Source organism: Solanum pennellii, chromosome 4, assembly GCF_001406875.1.
Source record: "Solanum pennellii chromosome 4, SPENNV200".
Classification (NCBI taxonomy): Eukaryota; Viridiplantae; Streptophyta; class Magnoliopsida; order Solanales; family Solanaceae; genus Solanum; species Solanum pennellii.
The window spans coordinates 28,496,202-28,512,695 of NC_028640.1; positions in this window are offsets into that span (position 1 = coordinate 28,496,202).

Consider the following 16,494-nt stretch of genomic DNA (forward strand, 5'->3'; position numbering starts at 1 on the left):
TAGTGGCAGTCTCATGTTGAGTCTTGCCGGTAATGACACTACCTATGACTTGGGTAGCTTTTTTTTTATTGGATTCTTCATGGAAAAGTACATTCTACAGATCTTAATGGATATGAGGTAGAGGGGTGAAGCAAGATGACTTTGCCAAGGTGACAACATTCAAAAAGTTTGTAAGGTACGGCTTAATGAATATCATTACTTTGGAAAATGTAGTAAAGTTCTCATAAGATATATGGATTTCTTAGTCAATAATGAAATTTTATTGAGTCAATTGAGGACAGAAATTTTACTACGATTTCATAGATTAAGTGTATATAAAAAAGGGTCATAATACGATTACTACTCTAATATCGATAGTTACTTGGTTAAAGTTATGATGTCTATTATTTTTCTCATCTACCTGAGCTAAGAATGAATTTAATAATATTTTGGATCTATTCAATGGATAGAAATATGTTGGCTATGAAGTACGATGTTCTCGATAGTATGATGTGTTCTAGTAATAGATTTAATGACCTTTCACGGGGAGGTACTTGTGTTACGTAGAAACGAATACATCGATTGTCAAGTGTGAATATCAAATATTAAGAAGTAATTAGTGGTGTGACATATTTAGGTAATGGGAGACTGTGTTGCTTTCACATTTGAGAAACCAACTAGTTTATTACTATAGGCACTTGGATTGCATTATTTTTTTTTAGAAAAGTTTTAGTGGAGGATATATGGTAAGGTATCAATGCAATTAGGTTGTGAAGCGTATCTTGAGGATAAGGAGTGCTGAAGATATTATCTTAAGCTTCAAAAAGTAGATTGATACTACCATGACAAACTTATAGGAAAAGAAAGTCCTAGTGAGTATACTTGGGTGAACTAAATTGAAGATTTTAGTAAGAAAATGCTTATAAAATTGAGTTAGTCCCTTAAATTTGATTGGTATACCTAAGTTTAAGGAGTAGAGTTGAGGAAAAGGTTCACTTCATGGTGATGACAAAGGATGACTAAGCATGATTGTCAATTCGTGAGGGATTGTGATTGGAATAAAACTATATAATTAGGATTTGCCGGTTAAATGAATTTTGTATGGTAACAAAGACTTGCGAATGTGATTGTATGACAAGTTTTACGAGATGTTGGGGCACCTATTGAATAGAATTTAAAGAAGTTAGAGTCATAATTAAAATAAGATAAAATTTGTGGGATGTGTAGCACTCAATATTACAGGATGACAAACATGTTTTCTCTACTTGTAAGGGGTAAAGAGGTATCTTCATAGGAGTTGGGAATTTGATTCAGAGAAGCGTGATTTCATCTATTTTCCTCCGATTATGGTAATGCTAATAGTATCACGTGTTAATCCTGTTTGTTAAAAGTATTGGAAAGGACTTTAGAAAAGAGTGTACATGCGTTAATCTTTAGTGGGATGATAAGGTCTATTATAGTGTTTAATTTAGTAATTATTAGGGTTGGATTTATAGTGGAGGATATGCTAATCTTGATGGAAAGACGATCAATGATAAGCGAAGATACATGAATTCATAAAAAAGCCTTGAGGTATGATCTAATGTTGATAGATAAGTGAATTTGATTATATGGTTGAAATCGAAGTTCAAGCTCCTTATTTTGAGTCTACATTCATTTAGTAGGTTTAGTCAAGGTATGAATTAGTAAGATAATAAATGATTAATCTTGTGGTGTATTGTATAATTGGAAAGACCTGTGCATGTTTTGAATCATAAAGTTTGTTACTTTTGCTTGTTAAAGGATCTAAGAAAGGATTTCCCTCAATGTTTTGATTTTAGAGTGTGAAGTAAAGCGTCATGCGTTGTTGGTAAAAGGATTAGAGTGGTAAGCGAGCTAGAGACACAAGAGTTTGACATATTCAAGGGTCGACATACTTAAAAAAATTTACCATGAGAAGAATTTGAGAAAAACAAAGGAATACGACCTCTCATATAAATTATTGGGGTGTAGTTGAAGGTTGTATTAATTTTTTTGCCTACGAATATAGATTTGAGTATGAGATGTGAACTAGTTCGATACAGACTTACTAGGAGGTTATCATTGGTTTTATAAAGATTGATTTTTTATTTGGGTGAAAAAAAGTGAGGTATGAAAAATTTAGTCTTTTACGTGGGGTTTGATTTCTCAAATTATTATAAAGTACTTACGAATGATGTAAAAGGAAATATATATTTCTACATGGTTATTAAGAATTTAGAGTTGGGTTAATACTCCTCTATTGATGGGACTACATAAAATGTTAAGATACGTTAAAAACAGACATTTGATGGTGAATAGAGTTTATGAGCTTATGATATACCGAATAATTTGAGTGACCAAGAATTTTTCCTAAGTGTTGCAATGAGGTATGTGATGGTTTAGAATGGTAGCTAAAGCATGGTATGTGGAAGTGGTGTGAAGTTGACTTTGGGTGCTATTTAATAATTTTATCTCAATGAAAAGGTACTATCAAATTTGAAATAATTAGTGTCATTAGCCTTGTTTGTGACACACATATGTCATGAAATTCTTAATTGGAACGAGTGATGGCCATAGTTTGAAAAAGTATTTGATAAGGATACTTTGATGCTAATGATGGTTTGGGAGTAAGTAAGATGATCGATGTGGTTATGATGTTTTGTTAGTATTAAGAGGATTGACTTCAGAGGAAGGGTGGTTCGATAAACCAAGTATATATGTGCAATTATAATAGGGACTAAATTAGTGATTGAGGATAGCTAGAAAATCAAAGAGATAGAGTCAGTTGAATGAAATTGTTTGAGATAGATACTATGGGAGGAGTTACTAGGGTTATTACACCTTGGTTATTTTCGATATGACATATTTAGTGTAGTATTTGAGTGGTTGAAGTATTTGAGTGGTTCTACATGTACCACTTTGCTTATTAGAATTTATAGGAGAACTACCATGAAAAATTTTAGTTTTTCGATATACTTAAGAATTATCTCATCATCGGTATTATGTTTTGTATATGTGTAAAGGGATGTGAGGACAATTGAGTTTTGTCATTCGTAAGGTTTGTTTATAATAGCTACTAATCTAGCATTTTGACAAAGTTGTTGGAGGTTAAGTGTGGGTGCCCCTCACGATTCATTTTGAATCGTGACAATTTAATTAACTAGTATACGTACCTGTGCATTGCGCGAATATTGTAAAAGTTAATCACATTTAAAATTTAAAGTAATTTTAATTTTATTATTTAATTGTCAAAATAATTTTAAAAAAAAATAATTATAAAAAACATAGTGTGCAATTTAAATTAATATTATTATTATTATACAACTTCCTCTGTTGTAATATAAAAATGTTATTTTTGTATCTATACTAAGCTACACTTTTAGTTTTACGATACATTTTGTTGAAATTTTACTAAGGAAAATATTTTTTTGATTATTTTACCTTTTAATAAAATTTGAATACACTATTTATTTCAACTTGTTTGTCCTACTTTACTTTTTAGTTCATCTTTTTTAGTAAAATATTATAATTCATTTTCAACGTCTTAATTCCATTTTATATATGAAACGTATAAGACACAAAATTAGAAGAAATGCAGTATATTTGATATATGTCTGGTGTTTGATTCAAAATTACAATATTCAAAAAACTTTTTTATTATCTTAAACTCTATGAAAAACAAATACGATCAATAAATCAAAATGAAAAAAGTAATAAAAAATTACATATATTCATCAAAACAATTATCTTTTTTTTGAAAGTCTTAATTTTTTTTTTTTAATTCCAAAGGCAAACTAGCCAATTTATTGAAAAAGAACATGTTATGGTTTAGCATAATCAAAGCAAGCACGTACGTGGAAAGCCACAACCCAATTTAAGTCAAAAGAAGAAAAAAATTAAGAAAAAAACAATTTACGTGATAAATAGTTTTTAAAGAGTCTAATTAGAACATCTTTTCGAAAAGTTAGGAGTTTGATAGCATCACATCTACTATGGTGACAATAAAAATTTAATTAAAACTCTTTACTGTAATTACTATCTCTAGAATAATAAAAAATTTCATATATTATAATTCAAAAGAAACAACTCAAAATAATACAAAAAATTTGTTGATTAACTTTTCAATGATTTACTACTTAATTAATTAACCATTGCAAATTACCCTCCTTCATCCTATATATACATACAAAATAGTTGTTCAGTAACTTTTTATATTTGAAGATATATAGGAAAAACAAACTTAAACTTCCCTTTAATTTTTAATAAAAAATGTTAAACTAATAAATCCTAAATATTTGTAAAATTTTTAGTGTTCATAAGTTTATCGTGTGATGTGGTTGGGGACCTACATCTTAATGTTTTATTTGTAGATTTCTTTTTTCATTTCATTAGTTCATATTTATTATTTTTAATATTTTCAAACATCAATTTTTTTGGGAGATTTTTTCTAAAAGTGTTCATCTTAATGTAAAATTATTAGTGTTCAGTCTTTCTGTTTGGATCTTCTGGAAATATATTGTAGCCCAAGTAATCAATCAAGTCATGTCTCTAGTCTACTAACTCAACTTGTGAAACATCCGCTTTCTTATTTTCCTTTCTTGGAAAATATTGAAGAGTTACATCTCCAAGCCATCTAATCATTTTTTGTGCATAGTCATAATAGAGGCGCAATTATGGATTTTTGACATCCTAGCTACCCAACAATTGATTGATCACTAATTCAGAGTCTCCAAAAACTTGTAATTGCAATTGCTTCATATCGACCGCCATTTCACGCCCAAATATTGAGGCTTGATATTCTACAACATTATTGGAGCAACATTGAGTTAAGGTGAAGGAATATGGCAAGATATCCTCTTTATAAGTGACGATTATCACTCCTACTTCGGCTCCTTCACAATGTGAGGCCCCATCAAAAGGTGGTTGAACTCCAACAACCATTGTATCTTTTTAAGGTAATTCATCTGTGAGTTCCCAATCATCAGGTATAGGGTGGTCTGCTAAGAAGTCTGCCAATGCTTACCCTTTCACAGCCTTTTGATAAACATACACAATTTCCAATTGTTGAAACTAGAGATACCATCTTGCTAGTCGATAATTTAGGACGGGTTTCAACATCACAAATTTGATGGGATTTGCTTTAGAAATAAGAAGGACGACATGAGCTTGAAAGATGTTGCATCTTCTGAATTAAGAAAACCAAGGACAAACATAGCTTTTAGATTGGCGAGTACTTCAACTCATTTGTGTCATCATCCTACTCAAGTAGTAAAGGGAATTATCTATCCCTTTGCCATTCTCTTGGGATAAGTGTGCTCCACTGATCTTTCTTGAGCTGATATGTAAAGTATGAATGGCTTTCAAGGAACAGGAGCTGCTAAAATTGGTGGTTTGGTCAACTAAGACTTGATGCTCTCAAAGGCATTACTACAAGTTTGTTCTCATTCAAAAGGAGTGCCCTTTCTCATAAGATGACTGAATGGTTGACACTTTCCTTATAGATACGAGATGAATCTCCTAAGATATGCTAGCTTCCCTTGCATACTCTTCAATTCATGGATGTTTCTTGGCTCGACCATCTTCAAAATTGCATCTATTTTTGCTTGTTCGATTTCGATTCCTCGATGTTGTACAATGAAGACAAGGAATTTTCCAGATGTTACTCCAAATGCACATTTCAAATGATTCATTCTAAGTTGATACCTTCGTAGTAGTTCAAACACCATCCTTAAGTCTTGCATGTATTTACACTTTTTCCTTGATTTCACTACTAAATCATCAACATAACATTCAACATTTTTTGTGAAGAATGTTATCAAAGATGTTCTGCATAGATCTTTGGTACGTTGCTCCTGCAATCTTCAAACCAAATGGCATTACTATGTAGCAATAAATGCCTTTAGGAGTGAGAAACAAGATCAACTCTTCATCCTTTGGTGACATGCGAATCTGGTTGTAGCCAGATGAACCATCCATAAAAGACATTTCCTCATACCCAGCAGTTGCATCAATCATAAGCTCAGGGATAGGAAGCGGAAATTCATTTATTAGATGTGCATTATTGAGATCCCTAAAGTCGACGCAAACTCAAATTTGCCCATTCTTCTTCCTCACGGGGTCAATAATTGAAACCCATGTGGGGTAGTTAACTTCACGGAAAAAGCCAGCCTCAATAAGCTTGTTAACTTCACTTTCGATCACGGGAACCAATTCAGGCCTAAAACGACGTTGAGTCTACTTGACAGGATGTGCACTACTTCTCACAACAAGATGATAGACTGCAACCTTCGAGTCTAATACAGGCATTTCTTTGTAAATCCAAGCAAATACATCTTTATACTTTTTGAGTAAGTCAGCGTAGTCCTTTCCTCATCATTTGCTAGTGAAGCATTCACATAAGTGGGTCTTGGATCTTCATCAGTTCCAAGATTTATTTCTTTAAATGCATCAACGGTCATGTTTACTCCTTCTTCAAGTTCGACTGGCACATATAGCATTTTCATCTTCTTGAGGTTCTCCATCGTTGCAAGATATGTGGTAACACCATGAAACATTCTCCGACTCTTTAGCAATTTTAATTGGAGAAAAAATATGCATTTCATCTTGTGTAGTGACATGATATGAAGATCCAAGACTTTTTTGATCTTCCTCACGTTGCTTAGTGTAGACCACAACCTGCGACTTGGCCTTTAGTACGTCTCAACAAGAGACCACAATGTTCATATGTCACTTCATTGTAGAAGGGATTAGACTTTGAAAGTCTTTAGGAGCATTTTGAGATTTGGGTAAAGCAGATGCTTGTATACCCTTGCTATTTCTCCGAACCTTGTTATTCTTCTTCAATTGACCTAACTTCTCAAATATAGAAATCGTATGTGTTGATCTTCCAAATCGATCGAAGATAGAAGGCCTCTTGTTAGAATTAGTCGACTCATCTTTCGCAGTTATGTAATTGTTGCTCACCCATTTTATGTAGATACGGATAGGTGGAGGATTTTTGTAGCCCACCCCTTCACGTTGTTTCCTCATAGCTGGTTCTGACGGAAGCTTCCCCAATTTCTATGGTTCATTTGGATCGAATCTAGCTTTTGCTAGCACCTTGTAAGCATTAGGATAAAAACCTTCTTCTGTACGCTTCATAGGGATTACTTTATATTGGGGTGACTTACTGGCCACCATTTGTTTGTGAAGTAATGTCTCAGAATCCATAGACTTCCCATGTAATTTTGTGGATGACTTAATCATATCAATTCACCTTACAGGAAGGGTCAAACCCTCCAGTGCATTTTATCGCAACTCGAGAGAGTGTCCCTTGTCCTCCTTTGCCTTTGTGACATAACGAAGAATGGATGTGACCTTTTTACTTGAAAATGCACCAATCATGTTAGACATCTTGTTTGGATTTCTAATCTTTGGATCTTCCTTTTTTGCGACTTTTTCCTTGTCAACCGCTACCTTAGCTATCTTTAAGGAGTCCGACATCTCCGGATGCAATGTCATCAACTTTTATGGAACATTTCTTCAAGTAAAACATTGCATCAGCAAAGTGAGCTTCAGGTTCAGTGAATGGTTTATCATCTGCATTAATCCTTTTTGAAACTCCATTCTCATAATACTTCAAACATTGGTGGTAGGTAGATAGGATTACTTTGTTCTCATATACCCACGATCTACCAAGCAAAATTTTATATGAAGTCTTTGAATCAATTACATATAACCACATGGTTGATTGTAACTCTCCGATGGTGAGGTCAATTTTGACGGTCCCTATAGACCTTTGTCCTCCTTGATTGAATCTTTGGATCATCAAGCGACAATCAGTAAGATTTGTCTTTATATCCCAAGTTATTTCATTGTGTGAATCGAAGGGATGTTTATTCAAGATCCTCCATCGACTAGGATTCTGTTAACCCATTTCTCACTTGCAAAACCGACCATGAATAAAGTGCGATTATGAATTGTGTCGCCAAATAGAAGATCATCGTCAGGGAATGTGATTTTGGTCATACATGCATTTTTGACTCCAGGAGATAGATATGGAACATCTTTATCGATTGACACGATGGATTTTTAACTTTGGTAGACGACTTTGGAGCATCTTTTGATGATTGATATGATTCAGTTGCATATTTTGCTTCCTTTTCATCGACATTACAACATAGAGATTTTGTGCCATCGCATGTGAACTTTGTGTATAACCAAATTGGCAAATATTCTCCAAATGTAATTGGACGAGGAGGCTCTTGGTAGTGGTGCACCTTTATTTCCTTCTTCTTTGAATGAATACTCAAAGTTTTGGTTTTGGGTCTCCTTACCATCTTTTCCCTGACGTGCCGCTTTGTTGACTCTTTGTGCAAACTCATTTTTCGGTGTCTCGACGAGTCACAAGAGTCCAACCCCGATCATCAAGATTATCGACTAGGTCTTCATCTTCTCTTGTCGATCCCTCTCCTACAGAAGCCACATCACGTAGTATAGGAAGAGATAACATATTATTTACATCAATGGTCTCAAAGTCTCTTAACTTAATCATTCTTGTCTGATTGATGTTTGGGATGTCTTGATCATTATTTCCTTCGACAAAATTGCAGGTCATGACCATATTTGGTAAGTCAGATGCGATACTGACTTTGTTGGAACTCAATTTCTCATCTTCAAGATCAATCTTTCCTTCGAAAACTATGTCCAAAATTTTATCCTTAAAGACAAAGCATTTCTCGATAGGGTGGCCAACCAACAGGTGATATTTGCAACATTTTGAATCATCACTCCTCCCTACTTCATCTCGTCGTTTCATCTCGGGTAACTCAAAAAGTTTCATCTCAAGGAGTTCATCAAAGATTCCAGAAACATTTGAATCAAGAAATGGATAGTCCTTCCGCTGCATTTCCTTCAAGGTGAATTTTTGATATTCCTTCCTTCAAAAAATTCGCTTTTTTGCTTTTTGTATTGCCCAGCCTTGTGGTGAATTTCACATTAGAGGTATTGACGTTCATGGATTCCTTGTTTTAAGTCTTAGGCAAATATTTCCAACTTTCTTAAATTCTTTCCTTCCTTTGACTTTGTGGAGTTCGTGGATAGGTGGCACTTCATTTCAAACCAGCCACATGCTCAACTCCATATCCTAAGTGCTAGTGGCCAATTCTTCAAACGTTTTAGGCTTTATGCCCGAAACATATAGCGGAGACCCCAATGCATACCTTGAAAGAAGATCTCTATGCCCTACGCTTCACTAAGTCTATCTTTATAGTTTAGACTTGCATGCCTCCATTGGTTGATGAAGTCAAAGAACGGCTCTTCATTTTGCTAACATGTGTTTATAAGTTCCATCATGCTTACAGTACATATTTTTCTATACAAGTGTTTGAGAAATTTTTGCTCCATTTGTTCCCAACTATCAACGGAACCAGACTCAAGGTCTGTGTACCAATCAAAAACATTTCCCTTAAGGGAGCGGACAAATTGTTTGACGAGATAGTCGTCGTATGTCCCAGCATTGTTGAATGTTTCAATTATGTGTGCCACATTTTGCTTTGGAGTTCCCTTACCATCGAACTGCTAAAATTTTGGAGGTGGATAACGGGCAGCATTTTCAAGCTATCAATCCTTGTAGTGTATGGACTTTCATATGCCAAGGAGGATTTCGTAGCAACCTCGTACTTGTCTTTAATTGTTCACATGATGAACTCCTTGATTTGGTTGATCGGGATCGTTCCGTGAGAGAAAACTTGGATCTCTTTTGCATGTTCTACTTGCTTTGAAGGGCGATCGACAGTCTCTTGTACTTGTGGATGTTTTTCAGGTGCATGAATTTATTCTTCATCCATCATGCTTTCCATCCTATCATTTATCTTAACAATTTGATCATCTTGATCTTGAACGTACTTGGTCAAGCCTTCAATTGCTCTTGTCAAGTTCGCAAGTTTTTCTTCTACGGATGAAGTGCTAGTAACCATCGTGTGCATTCCCATAGTAGGTGATGGAGAATGGTGTTGATTTTCCAAAATATGTGATGCAAACATGTTATGTGGGATAGATCCAGTGCTCAAGACATCATCTTAGACTAAAGCAGAGGGCTTGGTTCCTTGTGATAGGTCTCATGTTCCCCGCAGTAACATCAATGATGTTTTCCACATCGATGTACAATTTGGATATATCAGTTTTTGCGGAAGCAGATGGGAATCCAGACGCAGATGCAGATTTTGATAATAATGCAGATTTCGATGAAGATATTGATCTAGATTTTGAGGCAGACGCAGATTTGGATGCAAACCCAGATACAAATGTTGATCCAAATTTGGATGCAGATGCAGATTTCGAGGTTATCTTCTCAGAGTTCATCTCAATGTTATTGAACATGTATTTTGGAAGAGAAAACATGAGAGGTTAAAATTGTCCTAGTGGGCGTGCATATTTGTATGGGTCTAAAGCTTCGACCTTTAAAAAACAGCAAACAGGAAACGAAAAATAGCAAGCAAACAATGATATTTGTATTTGAATTAATACGAAGGTTACAATATTTATTAAATCTTTAATAAAAGATGTAATTCTCTGATTTTCTCTTCAAGGATGTTCTTGATTTGACGGAATACTTGCCGGTCAACACTTGGAGCGAAGACTTCTTTGTATGAGAAAGACTTGCAGATCACCATTGAATAGCAACTATGTATGTCTGTATGTATGTATTTGTGTGTCTTTTTTGGTCAAAAGAAGACCTCCTCTGTCTATAGACTTGAGTTAGGGTATTCAATACATATAAAAGACACTAGAACTAGATGTTGAAACTACATCATTTCTATAATCAGGATAAACTACATATTATCTTGTTCTACAATTGTACCGATGACAAGTCCAATTCCCGTCTTAGATTGTGAACAAAAAATCTTTATACTTGTAAGAACTGATGATTTGATCCTCTATGTAGAGAATAGTAGAAGAAAAGTATAATCACGAAACCTTCTATTAACCCAAGATCATTAACTAAGATCGGAAGATTCAACTAAAGAAGAGAAATCAAGAAAGAAGAAATTGTTTGTGAAAAAAATACTCTTTTATTAGGTTGTTCTTGGTTTTCTTGGTCTATTTAAAAATGTACAAGATCACCCATATTTATATTTGTTCGTGGATAATTCTACAAATAAACTTCTAGTTAAACTTTGTTTTCTAGATACATAGATATTTTTTAAGATAATTATCCTAGTTATTATCCTACACTATTGTCGAAACATTACTAGAATAAACTATCATATTCTCAAAAAATTAACTTTAACTTTTTCCACGCTCCCCCTTAAAGTGTTTTTTTTAAAACTATCGCACACTTGTCGCGTAAGGACTCAAATGAAGCTTTGTACGATGTCTTGTGAACATCTCAACAATTTCTTTCGAAGTTTTCTTGTTTTTTCAAATGATGAAGATTCCTCATCAGTAATTGATCCATGGGAATTATCTCCTTGTTCAGCACTCAGACTCTCCCTTTTTCATAGCTTCCTAACATTTGTACTATTTGGATAAACATCTGCCATGGACAAATAAGGACATCTTGTGTTCAAGAATCTTGACCCCGTTCCTTCTACCTTATCTCCATAAACAAAGGAAACTTTATTAGGATCAATTGATTCATTTGAGTTGGTGATGAACTGATCCTCAATTTCTTGCGAATCCTCGTCACTAGCACAAGATCCACCACAACATTCTCTTTTAAGCTCTATTAATTGTTTTTCATCTTTGAAGCTTCCAATAGTTATGTTGAATGTCTCTCCACTTGAAAATTTTGCCTTCAAGGTAAGCTTTCTCATTGATTTGATATCCATCGTCTCCATTTGCTTCCAATATTTGAACTAAGACAATGACAAACCTCGATATGACTTACGATTGATTAGAGACTTCAACTTCCCATACATCCTCCTCAATACTTTCTGCATATAGCTCACTATTGGCCTATATAGCTCCAGGCATTGATTGTTCAAAATTTCATTCCTTTATTTCTTCGATAGAAGCTACCATATTACTAGTATGAACATCTTCAAGAGTTTCTTGCTTCATATCGATGACACTAGTGTATTGCTTCTCCACGTGGTCGACTGTATTATATTTTAAATCCTTGATCCAATCTACTTCAAGGTTAATGAAATTCCTGGCATCTATTGCTCGAGCCTCAGCTACTAAACATTGTTCCCTCACTTTTTCTTCTTCAAAACCTCCTTGGATCGACAATATCTTTTTATGTGTCCAACATTACCACATCGATAACATCTAAGAAACTTCTTACCGTAACTGTTAGAAGATTCTTCCTTTTCTTTAGGCTAGCTTGAAACAACCGAGCATCGAGAGTATGACATATCTCTCACTTTCCCTTTGAAGTTCCTCTTGTTTGCTACAAGATCATTTCCTTCTCCCTCTTTGACGAATACACCAACAAACCATTTGGATAGTAACTCTTGTGATGACAACAAATTCTCAAATTCCTCCAAGGATCGTTTTTGAGCCCATCCTTGAATTAACGTCACAAATGTAATATATTCAAGATTCAACCCACGAATGAATATTCTACTCATTCGTGCTTTAGAAAGAGCCACTTCTGGATTTAACAAAGATATATTGAAATACAAGTTCTTGATCTCCAAAAAGTACTCGAAGATATTAAAGTTACTTTTAGTAGTATTATCCAATTCATTCTCCAATATCTGCAGGCAAGCTTCATTCTTTTTGTTGGACAAGCGATCAAGGGTCTCCCATATTTCATGAGATGATTTACAATTTATAATGTGATCAAATAAATAAGAGGAGATTGTCCTCTTCATAATGAACTCTATCATTGCATTAATCTGCTTCCACTTCTTGTATGCACTGCTATTTTCAGGTCCACTATTTTCCGGTCTGCAATAAGCAGGACTTGTGTCATTCCCATTAACAACATCCCACAAATACTCTCCCAAAATGTATGATTTCATACATGTCTTTGATACCTTGTAATTGGACTGATTCAAGAAATCCATCCCCAGAACATTAACATGGCCGCTAAAATCCATCTAGGCAAACTAGTCGAATCTACCATCAACCAGATATTGAAATAACACTTGCAAGCAAATCTACCACTATGACTCTGTTACCATGTAGAGAATAGCAGAAGAAAAGTATAATCCGGTAACCTTCTGCTTACATAAGATCGTTAACTAAGATCGGAAGATTCAACTAAAGAAGAGGAAGCTAGAAAGAAGAAATTTATCATGAAAGAATACGCTTTTATTAGGTTGTTCTTTGTTTTCTTGGGTTGTTTAAAAATGTACTAGACCACCATGTATATACTTGTTCATGCATGATTCTAGAGATTCTTCTAGATACTTCTACAAAGAAACTTCTACTGAAACTTTATTTTCTAGATATCTAGATATTTTTTTAAAGATAATTATCCTAGATATTATCGTACACTACTATAGAAACATTGCTACAACAATCTAGCATGTTCCCAAAAAATAAACTTTAAGTTTTTTCAAATTCTTTGTATAAGCTTAAACTTTATACACTATATCATCTACTATATAGGTAAACGGACACCATTAATGAATATATGATCAATTAAAATAAATCAATAATTATTCTCTTATGAATATTATATCTAGACACATGGTTAATAGAATATATCCCGACAATCTCCCACGAATATATTAACCATCACGATTGCTAAAATAATATATAACCCAACATTATGGACACAAGGTAAATTTGGATCAAGACAATGCATGGGATAATTAACTTTCTCGAACACTGCAACATTACTGTACCCTTTGATATTAGTATCATCCTCTTATAGAGCACTATATTGTGTTGAGTAACATTCTACCATAAAAGACACTAGTTAGCTATTGATCCAGACCAGAAAGCATATTATAATGCCTCCATACCTAAAAATAAGTTTTCCAAACTGTGGAAAACATTTTTCACCGTTATAAGCAGCAAGGACTATGTACTTTCTGAAATTGTATATTGTCAGGGAAAGTAAACGTTGCGCCCTCTTTAGCCATATATCTTCACCTTTCAAAATTTTACCGTAGATTATATGAGAGTGATTTAAAAAACTCAGGAAGCTTGATTAGAATGTGAAGTTTGTGGAATAAATTGGAATTTTCATCCAGCTTACTTATGGTTACAAGTTTGTAGTGATCTAAGTAAGGGTAATTAATCTTCGTAGGGTGAATTTGCCACAATATATCTTTCTTCTATTCCAAAATATTGTATGGATCAGGTTTCGTTGTTACACAAATACCAACGGGAAAAAATCAGGTCCGAAATTTTTTTCCATAGTACTTGGACTTTTCCAACCTTTTCTAGATTTGGAGGAATTTAGAGTCATAAAGGAGTAAGGAAATAACGTAGGAATTGGGTATAGTAAATGAGGATTTTATTGTGTAATCGGTTAGATAACTCATTAAAGAATCCATAACACTTTACGGAATTGTATTTGGATAAGTATTATCATCGGGAATCAATCTTCATGTTAAGAGCACTTTCTAAGCATAGTGGGTTAAAAGTATGCTGTATGAACGGAGAAGTGAAGTTCCGCTAAGGAGCTACAGCCTCGCTTAGTTCCGCTGTCGCAGAATTTTTGCCACTGTAGCAACTGCGCAATAACCGTATGGGTACTGCTGTAGTGGGCGAGGTTGAGATAGAATTAAAATATTTTTGGGGGTTTTAAGACGAGCTCACTGGTTTACTTTGTGCCGCTGCAGTGATGCTGCTACACTTGGATTGGTGCTACTGTAGTAGGATGAAGGATTTAAAATTCCTAGATAAAACCCTTAGATGATCTCATTTTTGTATTTTTCGAATTTTTGTGTTATGATATGACCCCTACGCTTTTCTAACTCATTTTCCACCATTCTTGAAGATAGAGGTAATATTTTCACTTCTTGAATTCATTTTTCAATCCGTAGAACATTTCAAATTGAGTCAATATTGATCGGGAAGGATTTCTTGAAGAATCCTATGATGGAATTAACCCTAAATAGACTAGTTGGAGTCGTGAACTTTGAAATAGAGTTCATAGTTTGTTAGTTTTCCGGCAATCAGTAGTTGTTTTTTCATTTCTATACATAAATTATTGATTGTAGGCCAGGAAAAACCAGAAAGAATGCGGAAAGTGAAGAATCAAGTTGTCCAGGGTTTCAAGCTTTTTTTGAGGTTGGTGATGGTTGTGATTCTATAATTGTATGATACACACTTGTTTTGCTTCACTGTGATCCTTTTATATGCATGCATGTTACAATATGGATAATGGAAGTTAAAACAGATATATGAATATTGATACCATGAAATCATGACTTGAATGTGTGATCTTGATGTGTTATTGATATGTGATTTGAAACGGCTGCCATGTTCCGACACTATAACTTGGATGGTATTGCCATGTTTAGGCATTCAAACAGAGATCGGTTCCATGTTCTGGCATAAAAAAAGGATCGGATTGGCATGTTTCGTCATGCTAACCGTATGACTTTAGATTCCGTGAGAGGACCAACGATGTGATAAAGCATGCAAATTGTGATATTGATTTTATGATAATATTGTATATTGATGCATGTGTTGTAATGTTGCAATTTCCTACATGTATTACACTAGTAGGATAGTCGCGCGACTCTACCAGTACACAACGATTTTGTACTGATTCTGCACTTGCTCTTATTTTTGTTGTGTACAGGGCATCATCACGCGACTGTTGAAGACCTCACTTAGGAGATCAGTGATTTCTTCAAGTTCAAGGGTGAGCCACATTGTTTGGGATGCCATGTAATTCTCATTAGTCTATGTCCATCATTTTTTGATAAAGACCTGGCTTTATTTAGTTGATAGTTCGTTATTAATCTCTTGTTAGATATGGATATCATTATAGTTTTGGTACATTGACTCTCAGATTCTAGGTTTATCTTCCGCATTGTTGGTTAGTTACTAAGTCTAATTATTAATGAAACCTTGTCTTTAGTTAATTAACTTTCTTATGTAACTTAAATACTTTAGTTTTAGATTTCTTGATTTAGTTGGTTTTTAGTAGTTGTTCTCCCACCGAGTTGTAGTGTGTGGGTGCCAATCACGACGGTCTAGATAGTGACAATTATTTCTTCTTGCTCTCATGTCGTTTTTTATGTTGAATTTTTGTTTTAAAAGGACTCCTATTTCAAACCTTATCCACTCTCCTCTCGTAGAAGTATCTCCAATTAATAATGTATTATTTGCAATTATTGGATTAACAAATAATATATTCAAGATATATGAAAAAACTTAATTTTTTTAATTGGAAAAATCTGGAATTTTAGTGATTGGGGAAATTTATTGGATGTAATCAGTCCTATGAGATTTCTACACTTTATACTAGTTATTCAGTTAGAAACTCAAAATAATTTAAATTAAAAAAATGAGGAAATATCACAAATAGCAAACATAGCAGACATAATAAGGATCTATAGATATAGTTTAGATATATTCTTTTCATAGTTATAATAATGTTTCCTAGAGAGGTTGTGG